Genomic DNA, 6,814 nt, shown 5'->3' with positions numbered 1-6,814 from the left:
CAGTTTTGCAATGTCTGCACTTGAACTCAACGTAATTCTGCGTTGCATAGAAACGTAGCATATTCTACATCCTTTTGACTATCTGGAGATAAGCCAACACATCAAAGTGATAACATTTTGCACAGATATCACATGCTAGCATTGCTTGTTCAATGTTATTTGGTCATTTACAGAAACAAAACAGTGTTTCGCGTTTCTTGGGCTGTGTGACCCATTCCTCACCATCTATGTTTCACTGCGTTTCCCCTCTGTCTTTGATTGGTTAATTCGTTTACATTTGTTCCCATTGCACATGGGTTAGGGGCTGGTCAACCCAACCTGTTCCTCAGGCTGATTCACAAGACTTTGAATGTTATCTCTAGTCTTGTCCCTCATATTCCAAAGATTTTGGACACTACGTTTAGTGACAATGGGGTTTTCCAACTGGCCAGTGCAGAGTTTTGTCAACTTCCTCCCAAAATTGGAAATAAAAATGTTCATTATGTTCATAATGCTGCATAACGGAATGTATTGTCATTAAAATAGCATGATTATCCCCAACATTCAACAACATTGTTATTCAGCAGCATTATTTTTAATTTATCAGCGGTCAAAGTGTTCTATGCATTTATTAGTAGGTCAACACCCCAGTTAATTCTATCACCACAGACAACTCCTACCATAGCAGTAGGACCACCCTTTAGAAGTCCCTCCACCAACACCAGACCTCTGTGACCAGCTCCCTTCCCTAATTGATTCTATTTTATTCCATTAAATTGTTGTTAAATCATTACTATATAGGCTGTAATGAAATAACACCATATATAGATTGTACAGACCGTAGTGAGTAATCCCAACCCCACTTTTACTTTGACACCTAGAATAGTTCTCTCTGTCAACCAACATGTACACTGAGTATACAAAACATTAAGAACACCTGCTCTTTCCATGACATTGCCACACGGACTGAGTTGACCTTGCATCTTTATTGATCTTTTATTTCAGTATTTGCACGGTCTCTATGCACACTCACAAACCACACACTGTCACTCCAACACACACTCACTCCATAAATTGCTCAATCACACATAATACGCACATACATTTACACTGACTCACCCACACCCACTCACATACAAGCTGCTGCTACTCTGTTTATCATATATCCTGTTGCCTCGTCACCTTACCCCTATACATACAGTGGGAAGGTGGCGGATGGTCTCCTGAGGGATCTCCTCCCAGACCTGGACTAAAGCATCCGCCCATTCCTGGACAGTCTGTGGTGCAACGTGGCGTTGGTGGATGGAGCGAGACATGATGTCCCAGATGTGCTCAATTGGATTCAGGTCTGGGGAACAGGCGGTCCATAGCATCAATGCCTTCCTCTTGCAGGAACTGCTGACACACTCCAGCCACATGAGGTCTAGCATGGTCTTGCATTAGGAGGAACTCAGGGCCAACCGCACCAGCATGTGGTCTCACAAGGGGTCTGAGGATCTCATCTCGGTACCTAATGGCAGTCAGGCTACCTCTGGCGAGCACATGGAGGGCTGTGCGGCCCCCCAAAGAAATGCCACCCCACACCATGACTGACCCACCGCCAAACCGGTCATGCTGAAGGATGTTGCAGGCAGCAGAACGTTCTCCACGGTGTCTCCAGACTCTGTCACGTCTGTCATGTGCTCAGTGTGAACCTGCTTTCATCTGTGAAGAATTTGCCAATCTTGGTGTTCTCTGGCAAATGCCAAACGTCCTGCACGGTGTTGGGCTTGTAAGCACAACCCACACCTGTGGACGTCGGGCCCTCATACCACCCTCATGGAGTCTGTTTCTGACCGTTTGAGCAGACACATGCACATTTGTGGCCTGCTGGAGGTCATTTTGCAGGACTCTGGCAGTGTTCCTCCTGCTCCTCCTTGCACAAAGGCGGATGTAGTGGTCCTGCTGCTGGGTTGTTGCCCTCCTACGGCCTCCTTCACGTCTCCTGATGTACTGGCCTGTCTCCTGGTAGCGCCTCCATGCTCTGGACACTACGCTGACAGACACAGCAAACCTTCTGGCCACAGCTCGCATTGATGTGCCATCCTGGATGAGCTGCACTACCTGAGCTACTTGTGTGGGTTGTAGACTCCGTCTCATGCTACCACTAGAGTGAAAGCACCGCCAGCATTCAAAAGTGACCAAAACATCAGCCAGGAAGCATAGGAACTGAGAAGTGGTCTGTGGTCACCACCTGCAGAACCCCTCCTTTATTGGGGGTATCTTGCTAATTGCCTATAATTTCCACATGTTGTCTATTCCATTTGCACAACAGCATGTGCAATGTATTGTCAATCAGTGTTGCTTCCGAAGTGGACAGTTTGATTTCACAGAAGTGTGATTGACTTGGAGTTACATTGTGTTGTTTAAGTGTTCCCTTCATTTTTTTTGAGCAGTGTATTTTACCTTGGAACATGTCTTAAAACCCACATTTAATGTAAATGTCAATTAAATATGAACAAATCTGAATCGTTGTTCGTGTTTACACAATTTTCCATATCATGAATAAATACAGGTAATGACACTTCTACTATTACGTGGAAAACTTTTATTTTTTTAAACATTTTCGAAATTCCGTGCTCTTGTCTTAGTGTTGCTGACGAGACGGTGGTTCAAAAAGCGCGACAGCTATTTAATTCCGGGAGGTTTGATCCAGTTCTAGAAGGCTGCCCCAAGCTCACTGCACAGTGGAGGTAAGCGTGCTATTTAGAACAGTTATTATGCACATTGTAGCTTTGAATAAAAACCGCTTTACTTACTTGCACTTTCTACTTATAAAGTAACTTGTGTAGGCTCTACTAGCTAGCTATCTAGCATTGTCACTCACAGCTTGCCTCACCACCTCCCTGCTAACTAGCAAGCTACTTGCATCGTTTTCTTAGATGCAGGCCCGACAAAACTGTCAGGGCACCGTCATCTCCTCGGTTGAAAACAAGCTTGCTTATTATCTTATTGAACAAAAACCTTATTATTGGAGGAGGCTAGTTCACTAGCTACATTAGCTGAGTCGTAAACCATCTCTGGCTAAGTCAACAAGCTTCCTCGCGCTGACTTTGACAGGTCACCACCCATTCAACAGCAAAATGTGCACCTATTAAATCTTTATAAATTAATGTCCCATTTTAATACATGGTACATTATATATTATGTTGTCGGCCATAGCCGAAGGACCCGCCCGACATCACCGCAATATGATAGTGGCATCAGACAGAACTGGTAAGAAGGGTTAGTTATTGAATCAAAAAGGCCCCCCGAGGGGGTGTGGTATATGGCCAATAAACCACGCCTAAGGGCTTTTCTTAAGCACGAGGCAACGGTGAGTATATTGGCCATTTACCCCTCCCAGGTCCCATATTGATGTTATAAACTGAATACCAACTTTTAATTAGAGCAGTAAAAATACATGTTTTGTCATACCCGTGATATACCACAACTGTCAGTCAATCGGCATTCAGGGCTCGAACCACCATTATAAACTGGGAGGGTCGAGCCCTGAATGCTGATTGGCTGACAGCCGTGGTATTTCAGACCATATACCATGGGTATGCCAAACCATTTATTTTTCTGGATCTAATTATGTTGGTAACCAGTTTATAATAGCAATAAGCCACCCCAGGGTTTGTGATGTATGGCCAATATACCACGGCTAAGGGCTGTGTCCAGGCATTCCGAGTTGCTTCGTGCATAAGAACAGCCCTTAGCCATCTCGGGCTTTATTACTTAAATATATTTGGTGGAATGCCATTGAACAAATTACCCGTGTGTTGTGAATAACATTAGCAACAATAGTGGAATGGTGGGTCGCCTTCAAAATAAAAGTCCCCATTGAAACTGATACTAATGGGAAAATTGTTGATACGTGCCACAATTGGACTAGATCATGTTTAGTGCTGACTCCATTTAGTCAACTGGTCGATTGTTTGGTCAATAGGCTGTTGGTCTGCCGAGACTTCTTTAGTTGAGCAGCCATATTTATTGTTCATGGTGTACAAGACACCTGTCTGTTTTGCGACAGTCTCAGTGGACTAATCCATTGTGTAGGCCATGGGGATGGCACAGTCCATCACTCTTAAGACATGTGATACTGAAATTGTATATGGTTATATTATGGGAAAATAATTGCGCAACACTAATAAATCGAATATGATTTGATAACATGCACTTTCTCCCGCGTTGGATATGGTTGCTGTCCACGGTTCAACAATCTTCGGTGCGCCGTAGAATTGGTGCCTTTCCCTATGTTGCAATGTGCATAATAGCAAAATTAGCCAGCATATTGGGATTGAGAACAATGTGGCGGATGTAGTGACAGCAGAGACAAGGAAACAGCCCTTGCCTTAAACCCTATTTGGACGGAATTAGTTTTTCTGGGGGTCGTCGGATAATGCAATTATATGCACAAAACACCACATCTGTAATTTCATTCCCGTCCGAATCAGCCATGTCAGTAATTTGTACATGGCAGGAGAGTAACAGTTCCTGCCAGAGTAACCTACTGTTTGGTGAACTCCAAGGTCCTCTGATAATACTAGTCCCATGTGAATCAGAGTAACCTACTGTTTGGTGAACTCCAAGGTCCTCTGATAATACTAGTCCCATGTGAATCAGAGTAACCTACTGTTTGGTGAACTCCAAGGTCCTCTGATAATACTAGTCCTATGTGAATCAGAGTAACCTATTGTTTGGTGGACTCCAAGGTCCTCTGATAATACTAGTCCCATGTGAATCGACATCCCTGTGTTTTCAGAGAAATGTCTGAGTTTGGCAGGTGTTGCTCACGGTTTGAGCAAGAGAACAATAACTGCTTTGATAAATTGAATGAAGTGCTACACACAGCCTATATATGAAGGACCTACGTGTATTAACTTACACAGTGAATGCTTTTGTTCATATGTTTTGTGTGTATGAATTAAATATTGCCAAATGCACCAGTAAAAAAATATTATGGCTATTTAATGTAACCCTTGCTGTTAATAGATCGCAAAGCAGCATAAAACAGACCTAAACGTTTGGAAATGATAAGTTCACATCCATAGCCTAAAAATGCAGTGCACTGTTTAGCTCACATCTGAAGGCTTGGGGGCATTTAGGGCGTCTACTGCAGATCGCTAAAATATCCTAAAGGTTATGATCACACATTTTCAATTTAAATATTATGGCGGCACTATACCAAAGATGGTTTAGAAACTTGGGAACCAAGCACCGATTCTGATTTTTCAACGCTGATACCGATGATTGGAGGAGCAAAAAAGCAGCTACCGATTAATCTGCTGATTTATTATTTAAAATATATGTATTGAGCATGCTCCTCAAACAGTAGTTGATGCATGGAGTCAAATAAGTGTTTATTTCTCATCTGCTCATATTAAGCACAGCTCCGCCATAACACCAAAGTAGTTTACCGGGCATAATTGGTAAAATGGACCGGCAGGAAAGCGTGCAGCAACCGTTCTCTTTTCGAGTGCATACAGATGACGTCTTTTTTTTGCCTGCCGCTCTTACTGACCATTTGATAATAAAGACGAGATGAAATTGAGAATAGTCTGATGTGTGAAAATAGGATCACCTGATGAGAACAGCTGTGCCGCCTGAGGCGAGCTTTTATTGCGACTTTCTCAACTCATCAATAGCCTGTAGTCTCATCATTTAGCCCATGATGTGTTTTGATTTCTAAGACATTCTAAGGTTTGTATCATTCACAACTAAAGTTGCCAAATAACTCCTAAATATAGTAAATGATCCATTTTATGCTTTCTATTTCATTCAGCAAAGTTTAGTTATATTCTTCTTACTATGAAATGTATGTAAAATAATGGCACAGGACTTCTAAGCATATCTTGTTTGCTAAATGAACAAGCCTACAGCCTATGGTATGGCACATAGCCAGATAACATACGATAGGCCAACACATTCTGTTATTCGGAAATACATTTTCTTCATGTCATGTTTCTTTAGACCGGACTAAAATAAATAATGGATGTATATTAAATAGATTTATTAGACTTTGTTAAATGCAGATTTTCCAAAGGTGCGCATCAGTGGCTTGTAGACATGGAGGCCTGGAGATGTTAATTAACGGTCAATTACCATGAGACCGGCAGGCTTTTGCATGACAATACATTCCACTCTTACTTAGTTATACTGTCAGCAGTCTATATGTTCTGTTCAGTTTGTCAATTTTGTGTAGCCTAACGGCATATGAACTGGTCTCAGGGTGTCTTCCCTTTTAAGCCTATCTAATTATCCCCCACACACTGAGGAGTCTCCCTTTTCTGGTTGTCATGACAATGCTGTTACCCTGGCCTCTGTCCTGTCTGGCTGCTGGCTGTCCTAACTCACCCTACACTTTGGGCATGCACACTCAACACAAAGCAAATACCGGACCACTTTGTCATGTGACTGAATTCATATTCTAATGCATCACAATTTTCTTCGTCATAATGTCACGTTATGTTAATCGAATGATCTATTTTTGAATGATTGAAAATAGCCCATCGATCTGACGTGAAACTGTGGCTTACGCTCACTGTTGTTGACTTTAGCCAGCACAGACACCTGTCATCATGTCCCAGTTTATCAAAACAAAACTGAAGTTAACGTGTGTCACTACTGTGTGTGTATGTGTGGTGTGTGCATTGCTGTTTGTTTTCCTATCGTAAGGGTGTGCTGGGTTGTTCATCGAAGTCTCTAGAATGCTGAGAGTAGTCAGGCGGACTGTTTGAGAGAAAGGAGGCCATGAGGGCGGGAGGGAGAGGGAAAGACGCAAGGGCTGGGCGTTATCTTGGCTTGCTCCCGA

The sequence above is a fragment of the Oncorhynchus gorbuscha genome, linkage group LGY (assembly GCF_021184085.1).
Source record: "Oncorhynchus gorbuscha isolate QuinsamMale2020 ecotype Even-year linkage group LGY, OgorEven_v1.0, whole genome shotgun sequence".
Taxonomy (NCBI): domain Eukaryota; kingdom Metazoa; phylum Chordata; class Actinopteri; order Salmoniformes; family Salmonidae; genus Oncorhynchus; species Oncorhynchus gorbuscha.
The sequence above is the reverse complement of the archived record's forward strand: the minus strand, read 5'-3'. Positions refer to the sequence as shown.